Source organism: Patella vulgata, chromosome 7, assembly GCF_932274485.2.
Source record: "Patella vulgata chromosome 7, xgPatVulg1.2, whole genome shotgun sequence".
Taxonomy (NCBI): Eukaryota; Metazoa; Mollusca; class Gastropoda; family Patellidae; genus Patella; species Patella vulgata.
The window spans coordinates 44,317,031-44,335,646 of NC_065885.2; the positions used below are offsets into that span (position 1 = coordinate 44,317,031).

Here is an 18,616-nt window from a genome sequence, read left to right on the forward strand (position 1 = left end):
AATATGTATTTCGGAAATATCAAAATAAAACTGTCAGACAAAATGGACGCTCTTTGTACGCAAATTTTGTAGAAGTGTGTAATACGAAGGTTGTGGACCCTCTAGAGGTCACAATTTTTATCCGATTTTGATGAAACTTGAAACATATTGCCCCTGATTGTACAAAAAATCGCGTTTGGTTTTTGAGCTTGTTCTCTATCCTTCTTTTGTAAAATGTGGGCGTATCCTTCCTGGCAGCCGCTGGGTTTTTTTGTACACATATAAATACAGATATTAGTCAGGCTGTCTCTTCTTTTATATTCTTAACAAATAAATTATGATGTATTTTCAGGTGGTTCTTCAGTACGATCTCCTGATTTGAAAAAAGGTGCATTATATGAAGGGGATAAATGGTCAACTCATGGAGGATCACCCTTGGAAACAAAATGTAAGAAAAGATAGGTATAAAGTTATTAATATTAGCCCAGTAAATCTAGATTTTTACCTGGAATAAATTTGCAGAAAGCTAGATTCAACTGGTGTTTTTATTTAGGGTACTTGTTTATCAAAATAACAAAAGTCTTCCAAAATCGGATTTGTGGGTCTATGGGAAAATTGATAATCAATCCAAGATGGCGGACGACGGCGTGAAATGGCGTAAAATGCCAAATATCTCCAAAAGGAAGCGTTTTAGACCATATAAATGTTAATATAAAAGTGATATCATTGAATCATGTGATGGGGTCAAATTGTTGCTATGACATCATAATCAATATCTAGTCAGAAAACGAACAAATTAAATAGAAAGTGACGTCATAATGCAATTTTGAGTCGGAAAATAAAAAAATTAAATAGAAATGCCTTTGAAATAAAGTGGGAATAAATGTCGGTACTTTCGCACTGTATGCATGAAGTATTGAGAAAATCGATCACCAATCCAAAATGGCGGGAAATGGCTAACAATGGCAAATATCTCTGAAAGGAAGCGTTTTAGACCATATAAATGTATTAAATGCCAATATTTTTGCTATGGCATCGTAGTGACGACATAATGTAACTCTTTATGACGTTTTGTGGGTAGCCATATTGACTTTCTGGAGATTTTTAACAAATTTCTCTTCATATCATGTCTACAAAAATGAGTATCATTGCACTAGGGACCGGGTATCGTCCAGACTTTACGAAAAAAGGAAAGAAACTAAGCTTATCATCAAGAATTTAATACACGTATCCAGCTAATAGATTGCCGGCAAGAATGTGATAAATGCCATCAAGATTCACCAAAAAAACGCCCAGTTTGTGCTACTGTGTAGATTAAAAAACACCATTTACTTTTGACAACGATCGTCTGCTTTACGACCGTCCAGTTTCCCGGGATGTTTTTTTAGAAATGAACACTACCATTTAGATTTGAACGGGGTTTAGTTTTTAGACAAGGCGTTTATTTTCCCGGACGTTGTCAAGAAATGAATTAGTCTTTAATTATTTAAGGCGTTTAGATTTTACGCCAAATTACCAATTTACCGAGAGCCGTCTAGTAACTTACGGGTGAGTAGTAATGCAATGCTGTTTACTTTTCATGTCTTGTAATTAGTTTGCCCAGTGTCATCTAGAAAACTTAAGGCGTTTGTTTTTGTGTGAAATATTTAATTTCTGTCTCCCAATTTCTAATAAATAAAATGTGAGTTTTATCTACGCTGGGAAAATGTTCAATTCATTGTAAATTGACTTTTCCCAACGGACGTCAGCAATACCGAAGAATGGATGATATTCAACAAATATGCAATTCATTCGAGAATTTTAGACACTATATTCAGATTCTAAATCAGAACATAGTTTCTAAAATTGGGAGACAGAAATTAAATATTTCACACAAAAACAAACGCCTTAAGTTTTCTAGATGACACTGGGCAAACTAATTACAAGACATGAAAAGTAAACGGCATTGCATTACTACTCACCCGTAAGTTACTAGACGGCTCTCGGTAAAGTGGTAATTTGGAGTAAAATCTAAACGCCTTAAATAATTGAACACTCTGTTCATTTCTTGACAACGTCCGGGAAAATAAACGCCTTGTCTAAAAACTAAACCCCTTTCAAATCTAAATGGTAGTTTTCATTTCTAAAAAACATCCCGAGAAACTGGACGGTCGTAAAGCAGACGATCGTTGTCAAAAGTAAACAGTGTTTCTTAATCTAAACGGTAGCACAAACTGGGCGGTTTTTGGTGAATCTTGACGGCACTTAACATATTCTTGACGGCAATCTATTAGCTGGATACGTGTATTAAATTCTTGTATTAAAAGCTTAGTTTCTTTCCTTTTTTCGTAAAGTCTGGACGATACCCGGTCCCTAGTGTTGGGGAAGAGGTTGTATGTCCATTTTGCCGTGATGGTTCGACAGATACTACAAATCGGTGAGAAAGGGTTCATTGGTATAAGAAAGTCGTGTAATGAAAGAGTCAGGCCTGGAAATAACGGTTTTACATGTACCTGACAAAATGTCAGGCACTAATGAAACAGTACCTGATATTTTCAACTTAGTGCTGGACATGTATTAATAATATAAATAAAAAAGACAAATCAGTGCCGGACAAAATGACAGGCACCAGAGGTTTAGTGCTTGACAAAGCCTGAATCTGTGCCTGACATTGTCAGTGACAGGTGCCTTATTTCCAGGCTTGGAAAAGTAGACGACCTGTGTGTGGCCGTTGGTCAGTATGTGTATGTTGAATGTAGAAGAAAATATACGAGAATTGAGAATTTTACACTTCATTCCACAACAGAAGCCATCAAGAGAACCAGAGTAAGAGACTTTCAGTAGGGCCGTTTGATTATAAATCTGAATGTCTTGTACCGTGGCCAAACAATGCTGCAATGGACGTAATAATGAATGGGCATCCGATGTGAGAAGTCGAATAGAATATTGCATTTACGATTTACACACAGCTGACAATGTTTACCATAATTCGTGTAATAGTAATTTTAGGTGTGGGGGAGCTCTGCCAGCAAATTCACGCAATGCACTAATGTTCTTGAAAGTGGGCCGGACATTGGTTTGTACAGTTCAAAGTGGATGAAAGAAAAGTTAAAATGTTACTTCAGAGATTCTATTGTGTTCTCACAGAAAGTGGGGCTTGGAGATGTTATTTCTCTCAGAAAAACAGCTCATAAAATTCTACGCACATTTTATGAAAATACCAGTACTGATTCTAGGGACGAAGCTAAAAAAATCGCCATGATTAATGCTACAATTAAATTCCTAAGAAACGATACAATATCTAATGAAGAAACTGTCAATGATTCCTGTTCAAAATCCAGCGAACTAAGACTCGCATCTGCAGGGATGTAGATGCAAGTCTTAGTTCGCTGGATTTTGGACAGGAATCATTGAGTGGTGGAAAAAATAGCTTCCAAGCGGAGCGATGAACAAATTTATTTTGAATGGGGCCTGTGGTCTTTTATGAAAATTCAACCCTTCTTGGTGTATTTTCAGAGCATCTGCTGCCTTTTATATTTGCTTCAGTGCAAATCAAATTTCCATTTATATATTCAAATTTTTACCAAATTCACTTAATTTTCATCAATGATACAGAGACTCTGCCAGGGATCTAAAAACTTTTTGACACCAACCGACCGAGCATAAAATTCCCCCACCCCACTCTGTTTCTCAGGGTTTTTTTTTTTTTTTTTTTTCAAATATTACTTTATTACTTTGAGATTAAAAATTAAAACGATTCTTAAAACGGTGTTTGTGTTTTATTTGAGTACAAAAAACTATGACAACAGGTAATTATTGATAATTGAACACGTTGTTTTATTTGACTTGTGTCTCAAGAATTACGACACCATTTTCGACATCCAAACCTTTAACATTTGAGTGCAGTAAATTGGTCTGGGTGACCTATTTACTGCAAATATACAAATTTAAAGACAATAGAATTGTAAAATGAATAGACCTACACAACTTCTAAATATAAATAAACAAAATACCAATACTTCTTTCTTTAAACTAATTTGGGATGATAGGGTCTACTACGGCACACAAAAATAAATTATGCCGTGGCAGACATGGTTTGCGTCGGCTTTTACCATGGCTTTGCCATTTGCGGTGGTAAATTTTGAGCGCTGAGTGTGTGTACAGAGAAGGACAAAGGGGTTTAAACACGACTGGGCGCCTTTCTTCGATTCTTTCTTTGTGCCGTGCGGCATAAAATAGTGCCGCCCGGTGTGGCTACATACATGATCTGTTCTTGATTTCCTCCCTGATAAAGTTCGATTCTTTTGCCAAAGGTTTGATCAGTGGAACAGAAACTAAACAAAAAGTTGTCGTTAGGACAAGCTATCGTACAGGCCATAATAGCAAAGGCTGTGATAGCCCCCTTACAGCTAGGATTAGTGGTCCAATTACATTACCATCTAAGACAGCGACATGTTATCGATACATTTTATACTATGGGGTTTTACTCATTGTACAGCGAGGTTCTCGGGTTAAATTTGAATGCTGCCTGCTCTGATACAGATATGCCAATATGGGCTATGTCTGAACAAATGGCACTCTAGTTTGCAGCTGATAATGTTGATCATGATAAAATTACGATAGATAGAAAAGGTGTATTCCATGGAATGAGGATGATCGCAACAGTAACATCACGAAACCAGATTGGTAAGAAAATTCCACATATAGATATGGCGAACTTAGATATAACAGGTCAGAGTAAACTTGACATAATTCATTCGGGACAGACCCGAAAACTTAGTTTTGATGCTCTTCTGAAAGTGTAAATTTACCCGAAGATTGATATGTCATTGAAACTCAAACTTCATCATAATACTCCCAACTGGGAGGAAGCATGAGTCTGATTTACAAAGACCGTGCTTACCATGGACAATCCTCGGTGCATTTCCTTAATATGATAGATATGCATTCTAGTGACAAAATGTGTATATTTTCAACATTTTCATATCTCTCAAACCTAGCTCACAATTACAAGCTTCCGGCCATTATAACGTTTGACCAACCACTCTTCTGGAAGGCATCGTAAATTCTGAATGATTTGAATGATGATAATGATTTGAAAAATATTATGTTGATGCTTGGATCATTTCATATATTGATGATCTTTTTAGGCGCTATCGGGGCTCTAATGGATGGGACGGTTTTGAGTGACGTATTACAAGTCATTTATGGTTAAAACACTGTTGAACACATGCTGCACAGTAAAGCTGTCCTAAGAGCCCTACACAGTTTCCAAACGGTTGACAAATGTCTAACAAAATATCTGATCAGGCTTTAAGCTGTTGATGACGCAAACTTTCGCCAGACAATGGATACCCTAATAGTAAGTGCAGGGGGACTGCACCACACAAAATTTACACAAAAAAAATACACAGACAAGACATCATACTCAGAAAAACACATACAGACAAACAATTTAAAAAAAATGAATGGATCCCGGGGCTAGCCGTAAGCGTCCACTGCGCTGTACAGTCCTGGGTCTGTAGTGACACAGACTTCACTCAAATTTGAAAACAATAAGGAATGCAACCCAAAGAAACCATTGTGTAATGCCAGCATGAGTCATGATCTGCTATATGCCACAAGAAATACGAATTTACCACATCGGTGAAATGTGTTTTATCCACAAATCGGATTTCTCAGAATCTAACCATAGGATCTTTCTGAAACTTTTACCTATCTTCCCAAAAATGGGTGGTGGCTGTTGATTAAATATATTTTCAAAACGTTATACGAATCTGAAATCACCGAATTTCACGAACGAATGCATTTGACCTACAATGCTGTAACTTTGTGACTATTTGACCTATTTTACTAAATCTTTTTTCTTTGAGTACTTTGAGACAATTACTTCAAATCTGCAGATTCAGATATTCGAATTTCGAAAATTAGTCGCTGTGATTTCGAACCAGTATTTATGACCAATTTGACAACTTCTTTAATAGTTGTACGATTTTCATGAAATTTAGCATGTAAGTAGATCTTACCGATGCGACTTCAAAAATTTGATCAGAAATTTTCTAAATTATCTCCCCTTAATGAAATTAAGGATCAAAATTTTCAAAAAAATCATCGAATGACCTAATTTTTTTTTTCCGATAGTAGACAAGTAATTACTGATTCATATACAAAATATGGAGTTTGTCGATCGAACCGGAAATGCCACCATCTTGAAACGTGAAAAGTCTTAATAACTTTTGGGATACTGCACTTACAGACATGGGAGTTATATTTTCTGAATCCCTGAAGTAATGCCTAAAAAACCTTCAGAGCAGAATTTTGATTTAGGTCAACTGATGGCTGCCATTTTGAAGTGAATATGAAAAATAGCGGAAAATCGACATTTACCGTCTTCTAAACAAACACAATAGGGCATAGTATGTTCAATACGTCTCCTATTTCGGAAATTAATACATTTCAGGATAGCCGGGATACGGGTCGAATGTTTGGTATTCGAATATTTCAAAAATTCGAATTTCGCCTTTGATGTTTTCCGTGCCGACAAGGTTGTTTTTGAGTGTAGGCCCGCGCATGCGCGTCACAACCCTACTATCGTGCACACCAACTTGAAACTCACCGGGTATCTGGCTTATGGTCCCAAGCACAATTCCAAACAAGAAATTTTAGGGCCCGACCCATGGGGGCGAGCGGTGGCCATTTTCCCGGGGGTACATAAAGTAAAACAAGAAAATAGAGATGGAACTAGGTGTTTGATTTTAATTTGGAGACAATTTTTTGATGCGCCGAGGTCGGAAATGGGGGATTAGCCGAAGTTTCATAGAGATAGGTCCATTTTGTAAAATAATCCCTTCATAACATATTAAGCTGCTTTTGACTTTGCGCATGCGCAACGCTGTTACCAAAGGTACCACGTCTACCAAATTCCGGCGAGGAACTTTTCACGTTGGTACCTAGGTACCCTGAAAATTTCAAGGTGATACCTGCATTCGTTCAAATCGTTTGTTCTTGGCACGGCTCCAGGTCGTTTTTTTTTCTAAGTCAATTTACGGCTTCCATAAGGGGAAAAAAGTGGAATTTCGCCGCGAAAACCATGAAATTTGGACACAATACGCCCATTACCACCCCGGACTCTGTGCTTTACCCCCATTTTGATCCCATTAAAAAAAAAGAGTTTTAGCAAAAAACTGATTTTCGGAATTTGCAAATGCAAAGAGATTTTATCGCATCTTGCATATGTGTTAGGTATTGGTACTATACAAATTATCCTCAAAAGACAATTTTTTAAAATGACAGCAACGATGTATCAACACTAGAAATCGAAATCGCCTATTTTGACCTTTTGTGACTGCTGAGGCATCCTTCCGGTGGTCCAAATCTCTGGAATTTCTAGCGGTTGGCTGCGCGCCGCGATGATATTTATCACATATTAAATTGAGAAAATCCTCAGATATCAAGAACAATAAAAATTCGATAAAATACGGCAATTTTTTAAGCAAAAAACCTTTGATTGTTGGGGGTGGGTTTTGAATTTATTTTGAACGTTCTCGGAATCCAACACTCTTCTATTTTTAATATGTGATAGCTAGAATCCCAAGGTACATTCTGTGCAAATTTGAAGGCAATCGGAGCACAGGAACGTTGCCTGGGCAGAGCAAATCAACCCGGTCGCGAAAATTTGCTCATTCTTCAAAGTGATTATCATATTGTGTTATGATCGCCATGTTAGATCAATCTGAGTCCCTGATCCAAACCACTCCGAAATATACCCAAAATCGACCGTAATTTCTTTTAACTTCGCGCATGCGCCACGCTGGAACCAAAGGTACGTTGACTACCAAATTCCGGCGAGGAACTTTTCACGTTGGTACCTAGGTGCACTGAAAACTTCAAGGCGATACCTGCATTTGTTCAGGTCGTTTGTTCTTGACACGGTTCCTGCCGTTCGTTTTTTTCCGCCATTTACGGCTTCTGTAAGGGCGAAAAAAGTGGAATTTCGCCACGACACCGGCATAGATAGTCTCAAAACCATGAAATTTGGACACAATACGCCCATTACCACTCTGTGACTTACTCCCATTTTGATCAGATTAGAAAAAAGGAGTTTCAGCAAAAAATAAACAACCGTTTTTCGGAATTTAAATTTGGTTTTAATTAATTTTGAAATTCCAAATGCAAAGGGATCTTATCGCCTCTTCCGTATGTGATTGCTATTAGTACTATACACATTATCCGTAAAAGACATTTTTTTTTAAAATGAACGCAACACCAAAAACCGAAATCGACTATTTTGACTTTATCATACATTAAATATTATATGCCATCGGTTAATTTGTATACGCCCACATTGAAATGTGGTCGTATATTGTCGTCGCCGTCCGGCCGGCTAAAGTTAATATCCGATTACTTTAAATTTATACACAGTGTTTAAGGTCATGAGACGAAGAAGCCTTTTGATTTTCAGTGATTTCCGATAATTACTGTCAGAATTATGGTCCTTGACCACTTTAATTGTGCACGCTCTAGAGGCTAAATTCAATATCCGATTGACTTTAAATTTATACACAGTGTTTAAGGTCATGAGATGAAGAAGCCAATTGATTTTCAGCAATTTCCGATAATTACTGTCAGAGTTATGGCCCTTCATCACTTAAAAAAAATCTTGTGGATGCTCTAGAGGCCAAAGTTAATGTCCGATTGACTTTAAATTTATACACAGTGGTTAGGGTCATGAGACGAAGTAGGCGATTGATTTTCAGCGATATCTGATATTTACTGCCAGAGTTGTGACCCCTGATCACTTCAAAATATCTTGTGGATGCTCTAGAGGCCAAAGTTAATATCCGATTGACTTTAAATTTATGCGCAGTGGTTAAGGTCATGACACGAAGAAGCCTACAGTATTGATTTTCAGCGATATCTGATATTTACTGCCATTTCCGATAATTACCGTCAGAGTTATTGCCCTTGATCACTTTAAAAAATCTTGTGGACGCTCTAGAGGCTAAATTCAATATCCGATTGACTTTAAATTTATACACAGTGTTTAAGGTCATGAGATGAAGAAGCCAATTGATTTTCAGCGATTTCAAATTGAATCCTTTGAAAATCACACCTAACTCTAAAACTAAAGGCAAGAAACGGGCCGGTTTACATTGAAGCACAACTAATTCCTGTCCTGCGTACTCTGTATATAATATTAGGTTTTCTAAATATGCCTTGGATGGTAGCCACAAGTCGACAATTTTTGTTTTGTATTTTTCCCATTTTGTTCATAAGGTAAATGTAATTTTTCAGATACCTGATGACATTTATACTTATTGTTTCAATAGATTCTAACAACCCCCTTTGCAGTTACTATGAAAGCTTTCATATCTGCTATGCAGATCTAGTTTCATTTATTTTTTTGATATTTTCCTGCCACTTTTTAATTCTTTTCCAGCATTTTCGTTTCATGTTCTCATCCATCCCGGTTTTAAACGTCTTGATCCATTTTACTGAAACTTATGGAACGGAAGTGGCATTATTTCAACAAAAACTATAATTTTGACAGTTCGGTACCACTTTTTGAAAGCAAATATTATTTTTTCAAAATTTGTTATTACCAAATCGATGCGCAATGCAAAGGCGCACAAAACATCGGACTCATTTTTTTTTAATTTCGATTTCGTTTTCGGGCTATTTCGATAAAAAGGTGTAAAATTAAGCTATTTACAACCCATTCAGCGTCTTGATATTTTAAAATATTTCTTCGTAATTTTCATAAACTTGTAGCAACAATCCATATGAAGAGAATGTATGTGAAAATTAGTTTGTAATATGAGCAGTTTGCGAGAAAGTGGGAAATTTTGCATGAGTGACTTTTTACGCTAGTTTGCCTGTAAAAGAGTCAATTACTATTGGATTTCCATAAAAGTGACACCATTTGATGCGTAATGTCAATATTAACTAGGTCAAGCCAATTTAACATTTTCAATGTCACCATTAATAGAGCCATTAAAACCAATAATTTATTCAAATGAGTCGTATTTGTTATTTGTTTAAAATTTTGATATTTCAACTAATAGAATGAACCCATACGATCATGTAGATATCACAAAATGGTTTCTAACTTGTACGGTCTATAAAAGTGGCAATTATTATTCGATTTACATAAAATTTTCACCATGTGATGCCGTATGCCATTTCTGATTTCATAAAACTAATTGAACATTTTCATTATCACCGGAAGTAATGTACACTTACATGTAACAAATGTATAAAATAAATTGATATTGCTGGATTTGGTTGATTCTGCGTCCATTTTATTTGATGTGTGCAATGCTTATGTGGAAACCTGTTTAATGGTTTCATCGGTACCGAAAGTGACATATGTTTAGGGTAACGTGGCACTGGTGAAAACCGTCATTACTGCATCGCAGTTCTAGTTAAGCTTTCATATTACATATGAAAGCTTATTGTTTCTGTTAAGATTATTATTGTTATTTTTTTTTTGTGTTTTGTCCACAAATCGGATTTCTCAGAATCTAACCATAGGATCGTTCTGAAACTTTTACCTATCCCCCCAAAAATTGGTGGTGGCTGTTGATTAAATATATTTTCAAAACGTTTTACGAATCCGAAATCACCGAATTTTACGAAGGAATGCATTTGACCTACAATGCTGTAACTCTGTGACTATTTGACCTATTTTACTAATTCTTTTTTCTTTGAGTATCTTGAAACATTTACTTCAAATCTGCAATTTCGGATTTTTTCATTTCGAAAATTCGTCGCTGTCATTTCGAACCGGAAGTTATTACCAATTTGACAACTTCTTTAATAGTTGTGCGATTTTCGTGAAATTTAGAATGTTAGTAGATCTTGCCAATGCGACTTCAATGATGTCCTTGGAAATTTTCTAAATTATCTCCCCTTGGTGAAATTAAGGATCAAAGTTTTCAAAAAAATCGTCGAAATATAGGTCAGAATGACCTAAAAAAAAAATTCGATACTAGACAAGTAATTACTGATTCGTACACAAAATATGGAGTTTGTCGATCGAACCGGAAGTGCCACCATCTTTAAACGTGAAAAATCAAAAAGGCTTTTTTGCTATTTTACTTACAGACTCGGGCGTCATATTTTCGGAATCCTGGAAGGAATACCTAAAAATCTATCGGATCAGAATTTTGATTTCGGTCACGTGATGGTCACCATTTTGAATTGAAAATGAAAAATAGAAGCAATTTGAAGGGCCGGGACTTTGGAACACAAGAACTCTCCTTCTAATTAAGCTAGAATGTTCAAACTTGGTGTAGGCGTTCACTAGGTCAATGTCATGATTGAGTTCAAAGATGAGCATTTTTTGCCTAGGGTAAGCAGAGATAAGCAAGCTGATTTGTTGATTCTTTAGGGCACGATGACATTGGTTATAATGAATGGAGGGCAATGAAACTCTTGTCAATCGAGAGGCTAATAGCTGGCCTGTTGTGTGAAATCATTGTATCATTTTTTATTCGAATTTCTCCTTTGATGTTTTCCGTGCCGACAAGGTTGTTTTCGAGTTTAGCTGGATTTGACTTCGCGCATGCGCTACGCTGGAACCAAAGGTACCATGAGTACTAAATTCCGGCGAGCAACTTTTCACGTTGGTACCTAGGCACCCTGAAAATTTCAAGGTGATACCTGCATTCGTTCAAGTCGTTTGTTCTTGTCACCTGCCTTTCGTCGTTTTTTTTCTAAGTCAATTTACGGCTTCCATGAGGGGAAAAAAGTGGAATTTCGCCGTGACACCGGCACCGATTGTCCGAAAACCATGAAATTTGGACACAATACGCCCATTACCACCCCGGACTCTGTGCCTTACCCCCATTTTGATCCCATTAAAAAAAAAGAGTTTTAGCAAAAAAACGATTTTCGGAATTTAATATTGGTTTTAACCCTGTACCCAGACAAGATATAGATATTATTATAATCCCTATGAAATATTTTAATTATTTACTGCTATAATATGAATTATCACTTATTCCCCGTTAAATAAATATCGGTCACCGGGTGCAGCTGTACAACTTCAAGGACCCTGGCTTCAAGTCAATTTACGGCTTCCATGAGGGGAAAAAAGTGGAATTTCGCCGTGACACCGGCACCGATTGTCCGAAAACCATGAAATTTGGACACAATACGCCCATTACCACCCCGGACTCTGTGCTTTACCCCCATTTTGATCCCATTAAAAAAAAAAAGTTTTAGCAAAAAAACGATTTTCGGAATTTAATATTGGTTTTAACCCTGTAATACCCAGACATGATATATTATTATAATCCCTATGAAATATTTTAATTATTTACTGCTATAATATGAATTATCACTTATTCCCCGTTAAATAAATATCGGTCACCTGGTGCCGCTGTACAACTTAAAGGACACTGGCCTCAAGTCAATTTACGGAGAGAGAGAGAGAGAGAGAGAGAGAAATGGGGTTTAACGTCCACTCGACACAAACTAGGTCATTTCGGGACCAAAATATGGTTTAATTTTATTTCAATAATTCGCTTGCGCGTAGGGGTCTTTAGCAGTGGGAGGAAACCGGAGGACCCGGAGAAAACCCACAAGGTTGGACAGGCGACCCTACCCCTTGCGTCAATTTACGGCTTCCATGAGGGGAAAAAAGTGGAATTTCGCCGTGACACCGGCACCGATTGTCCGAAAACCATGAAATTAGGACACAATACGCCTATTACCACCCCTGACTCTGTGCTTTACCCCCATTTTGATCACATTAAAAAGAAAAGAGTTTTAGCAAAAAAACGATTTTCGGAATTTAATATTGGTTTTAATTAATTTTGAAATTGGAAATGCAAAGAGATTTTATCGCCTCTTCCGTATGTGATAGGTATTGGTACTATACACATTATCCTTAAAAGACAATTTTTTAAACTGACCGTAACGATGCATCGACACTAGAAACCGAAATCGCCTATTTTGACCTATTTTGACTGCTGGGGTATCTTTCCGTACGTGACAAGGAGTAGGTCGCCCGTCCAACCTGTGTATTTTTTCAGGATCACCCGGTTTCCCCCCACTGCTAGACCCCTACGCGCAAGCGAATTATTGAAATAAAATTGAACCATACGTTAGTCCCGAAATTACCTAGTTTGTGTCGAGTGGTCGATCAACCCCATTTCGCTCTCTCAATTTTAGCACTCCTAACTCTAAAACTAAATGCAAGGAACGGGCCTATTTACAGAGGTCACAATTTTAACCTACATGCACACCTACATGATATACATATTATTTTAATCCCTATGGGATATTTTAATTATTTACTGTTATAATATGAATTATCACTTATTTCCAGTTAAATAAATATCGGTCACCGGGTGCAGCTGTACAACTTCAAGGACCTTGGCCTCAAGTGCATGGGACCAACTCTACATTTTCTGAAATGTCAATAAAAGCCCTGGAATGATTTCATTTAAAAAAAATAATCAGAAAGTAAATCTAGTTTTATTTATATGCTATTTGTTGCCAGAAAATATATTTTGTTACGAGTCTAATTCAAATTTAAAAATAAACAATGGGTCTGAGGCATATTTTATTGATATATAGAAATTAATGCAGTGTTCTCATTATGTGATAAAAGAGTGCCAGAAATGTCTCGAAATTCAGCCATTTGTGTATTTAGTATATCAAGTATATGCGTGTATTACAAAGCTCTGATTTGTGTGATTTGTGTACACCCCGCTCCCCCCCCTCCTCGTGTCACTATCATGTACATATCAATTCTGCTGCCAACCCACCCACGCGAACATGACTAAATTATGAAACATTGTCTAGTCGTTTGTATGTTACGACAAAACGAGGCCAGCGTGGCTCATTTGCTGCAGAACGGAAGGCCTTGCAAGGATTAGTGTCTAGTCGTTTGGATGGTACGAAAACCCGAGGTCAAAGTGGTTCCCCGTTGGCAGTGGTGAAGTATGGAAGGCCTAGCAAGGATCTGTGTCTAGTCGTTTCGATGGGACGAAAAATGCCCGTCCCCTCGTCCATGGTACAAGGATTAGTGCCTAGTCGCTTGGATGGTATGCAAAACAGAGGTCCCCGTTCTCTCCCTTTGTCTGTGGTTCTTGACCGAAGGCCCGACAACTAACTTTGCGTGCAGTTTTTTAGGTAGGACGAAAAATCGAAATCCTGTGTGCATATTGGCGTGCACGAAAAATAACCCTTTGCATTTGGAATTTTATGCACCCACCCCACCCTCGAACAACGCTTAACATAACATTTTGTTTTCACTACCTACATTGTAAAATTTGTTTGATTTCAGATGACTTAGCCCCGGTTTTTCACAGTGAAAGATTTTGATGAAACTTGACATGCATGTTTATAACCCAAAGATATGGTTCCTTTCGATATTTGCGCATATCGAATCGTAACTTCATGAATTATGGTCCCTGATTGTAAGAAAAATCACTTTATATTTCGCGTGTTCTCTATCTATCTCTCGGAAATGGAATATGGAAATACACAAGCTAGCTAGTGTATTACAGGTTGGTGGTGGTGGGGATGAGGTCTTCTATTTGCAATGATTTTTTGACTACAAAATATACGCTCTAACTCATTACTCAAACTACAGTAAAAAAAAAGCGGATCGGAAACCCGATTTTATATATTCTTACAATAGCAACGCACTTCGGGATTAACTTAGAAATGGTTCCACTACTGATGTCTTCCGCCTTACTCCTGCCACAGTAGTGGCTTGTCCTACGGAGTTCCTTTCCGCAAGTTTTTTTTAGTCAAATGACTACAAAAAGGTTACTGGCCTATGTATAGCTCCCTTAATTTACACATAAACTGACCTAAAACTGCACTGCACATATAATAAACCTTTTCCAATTGAAATAAAGGTGAAGCCATACCGCATAATTATATGATTTGATGAAACCCAACTGCTACCTGAAGTTTCTCGCCTATCGAAGTTATAATATCCGCCGGTGTCATGGCGGCTCGCACATTATAAGAATCATTGCTTTGAAAATGTAGAACGCATTAACACAAAGAAAAACTGATGGGTAACTAGTTTAGTGGTCCAGTCTTCACTATAATTTGTGATAGAATTACTGTTTTAAAAAAAACTGAATGATGTAAAAATAAAAATGGTTGGAGTGCCCAAGTTTAGATTTGTCGTTGATTTCATAAAGATGTTAGGATATAGAACGTTAAATACTGTGTGATTCAACATGGCGGCCGAGGGGTTTAATATGATATAAGTACGAAATACATGTACATGTAGTACCAAATGGTTTATATGTATGAGAGTCAAGGTTTGGACTAAATGTCTTGGGGAAGTAGGGGGCGACTAGCATGTGCCTCTCTTTAGTGGACTGATGTGAGATTGCCCATTGTATTAACTGGACGGGTAGGCCTATTCACCTTCAGTTATGTGTCAATCTCAAATAAGCGGCTTCGTATCAACAGAAACTACATGTATCTCAGAAACTACATGTCAGATCGATACGATTTATTATTGGGAAAGTGGGTGTGACTTAGAGATTAAAGCTATTTTGGGCATTCTGTGACAATGCGAAATGTCCGAAATCACCGAAGTTGTCTTTTTTAAAAAAAATGCCGTAGTATTAACAATAATCATCGAATTTTAACATATGATGCATTATGACATAGCCTGAGACCAGGCACATAGCTGTGCTACTTTTGATTTTTGATTGTTGACGAATCTTCATAGATATTAAGTGCCAAATTTCGAAAATTTAAAATTTTACAAAAAACTTTTTTATTTATGAATATTTTTATATGGCATTTTAACCAGGGTTGAAGAGTTATCCGATTTGACAAAAAATGTCAACATTTTTTGTGTCCGTAATTTTCCTTGGCCGCCATTGGCTAATTCAGTTTTTCAGTCCTAGATTAATTATTTATTATTCGATTTGTACAAAAAAAAGTTCATATGCTGCGTGGTCCAAAATGTCATTTATTTTGTTGCCGGTAAAGATTCGTGTCGGCACCGGAAGTGAAGTAAAATCAGCAAAAACTACAATTTTGACAGTTCGGTACAACATTTTGAAAGCAAATATTATTTTTTCAAAATTTGATATTACCAAAAGTATACGCCATGCAAAGGCGCACAAATCATCGGACTCAGTTATTTTTAATTTCGATTTCGTTTTCGGGCTATTTCGATTAAAAGGTGAAAAAAGGGTGTAAAATTAAGCTATTTACAACCCATCCACCGTCTTCATATTTCAAAATATTTCATCGTAACTTTCACAACCTCGTAGCAATAACCCATACAAAGAGAATGTATGTCAAAATTAGTTTGTAATATCAGCAGTTGTTGAGAAATAGGCAATTTTGCATGAGTCACATTTCGTGCTATTTTGCCTGTACAAGAATCAATTATTATTCAATTTCAATTTTCTTTCACCATTGGATGCCGAATGCCACGTTTGACTAGATTAAACCATTTTAATACCTTTACTGTCACCGAAAGTGACGTCATTTGGGCAAAAACTGAATTTTAGCCTTAAAAACCGATATTTTTTTCAAATGAGTGGTATATGTTATTTGTTTAAAAGTATGATATTTAATTTCAATCGACAAATAAAATGAACCCATACGACCATATAGATACCACAAAATGGGTTCTAACTTGTAAGGTTTCAGAGAAATAGACGATTTTCTACTAGTCACTTTTCAGGGTTTTTGGTCTATAACAGTGTCAAATATTATTCAATTTTCACCATGTGTTGCCTTATGCCATTTCTGATTTCATAAAACTAATTTAACATTTTCATTCTCACCGAAAGTAATGTCATTTTAGCAAAAACTGTATTTTTAGCCTTCAAAACAAATATTTTTTTGAAGTGAGTTATATTTAGTATTCGTTTACCATTATGATATTTCATTCCAATGGAAATATAGATTGGATCAATACGATCATAAATATGTCAAAAAATAGCTTCTAGCATCTTCTCTTGGAAAGAAATAACCAATTTCTTCAGGATCACTTTTTAAGACTTTTCGCATTTTTATTACAGTTTATGGGTTCTAAATTAATTATTTATTGCCTGATTTGTATAAAACAAAAGCTCATATACTCCTTGGTGCAAATTCTCAACTTGTTTCTACCTATAAAGTTTTCTGTCGGCACCAGAAGTGACGTAATTTTGCCTAAAATTTAAATTTTGACGGGTCAGGAGGTCTTTTCCTAAGGAAAAATCTTAATTTCTACAAATCTTATCAATGAAGATAAATAAATGCTCCTACTACAGGTGCAAAATATGTCGGGCTTAGTTTTGTGGGGTTTTTTTTTATATCAGTTTTGTATTTGCGCCATTTGAAAAAAGGAGTAAAAATCAGCTATTTACAACCCATTCATCGTCTTCATATTTTAAATTATTTCTACGCAACTTTCATAATTTTGTAGCATCAATCCATACGAGGACAATGTATGTCAAAATTAGATTGTAATATGCGCAGTTGCAAAGAAATAGGCAATTTTGCATGCGTCACTTTTCACGTTATTTTGCATGTAAAAGAGTCAATTATCGTTCAATTTTCAATTTTTGTTACCATGTGATGCCTCATGCCACCTTTGACTAGGTCAATCCAATTTAACATTTTCACTGTCACTGAAAATGACGACATTTGGGGAAAAACCCATACGACCATACAGATATCACAAAATGGTTTCTAATTTGTTCGGTTGCAGAGATATAGGTTTTGGTCTATAAAAGTGTCAATTATTATTCGATTATCATAAAATTTTCACCATGTGAGGCCTTATGCCATTTATATTTTCATAGAATTAATGTAAAAATTTTATTATCACCGGAAGTAATGTAATTTTGGCAAAAACTGTATTATTAGCCTTCAAATTGTTATTCGATTATCATAAAATTTTCACCATGTGAGGCCTTATGCCATTTATATTTTCATAGAGTTAATGTAAAATTTTTATTATCACCGGAAGTAATGTAATTTTGGCAAAAACTGTATTATTAGTCTTCAAGTTGTTATTCGATTATCATAAAATTTTCACCATGTGGAGCCTTATGCCATTTATATTTTCATAGAATTAATGTAAAAATTTTATTATCACTGGAAGTAATGTAATTTTGGCAAAAACTGTATTATTAGCCTTCAAATTGTTTTGAAGTGAGTTATATTTATCATTCGTTTAACATTATGATATTTGATTCCAATGGACATATAGATTGGATCAATACGACCATATAGATGTCCAAAAATTGCTTCTAGCATCTTCCCTTGTCGAGAAATTTCCCATTTAAAAGTCAGCTAACTTAGCGGTAAGTTAGTAACAAATTTTGTAAGGATCACTTTTTTGACATATGTAACACATGGTAACAAATGTATAAATGAAATTAATATTGTTGGGTAACTGGCACTGGAAGTGACATAAGTTCAAGGGTAATGTGGCACCGGTGAAACCCGTCATTACTGCATCGCAGTTCTAGTTGTTAATTATATTGATGTCCAGGTCAAGAATAGATGCATTTACAGTGCCGGAATTTTCTTTATTTAATATTAGTTCAGGAGGATATATTTCACTTTTATATTTGTTGAAATTTCCGTTATCATTGATAGGTGTTATGTCATCAATGTATCGGAAGGTATAGTTTAGACTTTTAGCTACTTTGTAATCTGT

The 18,616-nt window shown here is 36.1% G+C and overlaps 1 long non-coding RNA gene across 2 annotated transcripts in view; it reads left to right on the plus strand.

Moving 5' to 3' along the window:
• LOC126828432 (uncharacterized) overlaps window positions 1-13,438 on the plus strand; it is a 46,847-nt gene extending 33,409 nt beyond the window's left edge. The window contains exons 3-4 of one of the 2 annotated variants that reach the window (XR_007683053.2): window positions 332-427; window positions 13,295-13,438. This is a non-coding gene — a long non-coding RNA (uncharacterized LOC126828432). Of the gene's footprint in view, window positions 1-331; window positions 993-13,294 lie in introns of those variants that run through there. The other variant, XR_007683052.2, reaches the window with a different exon arrangement.
• Window positions 13,439-18,616: the final 5,178 nt, after the last annotated feature.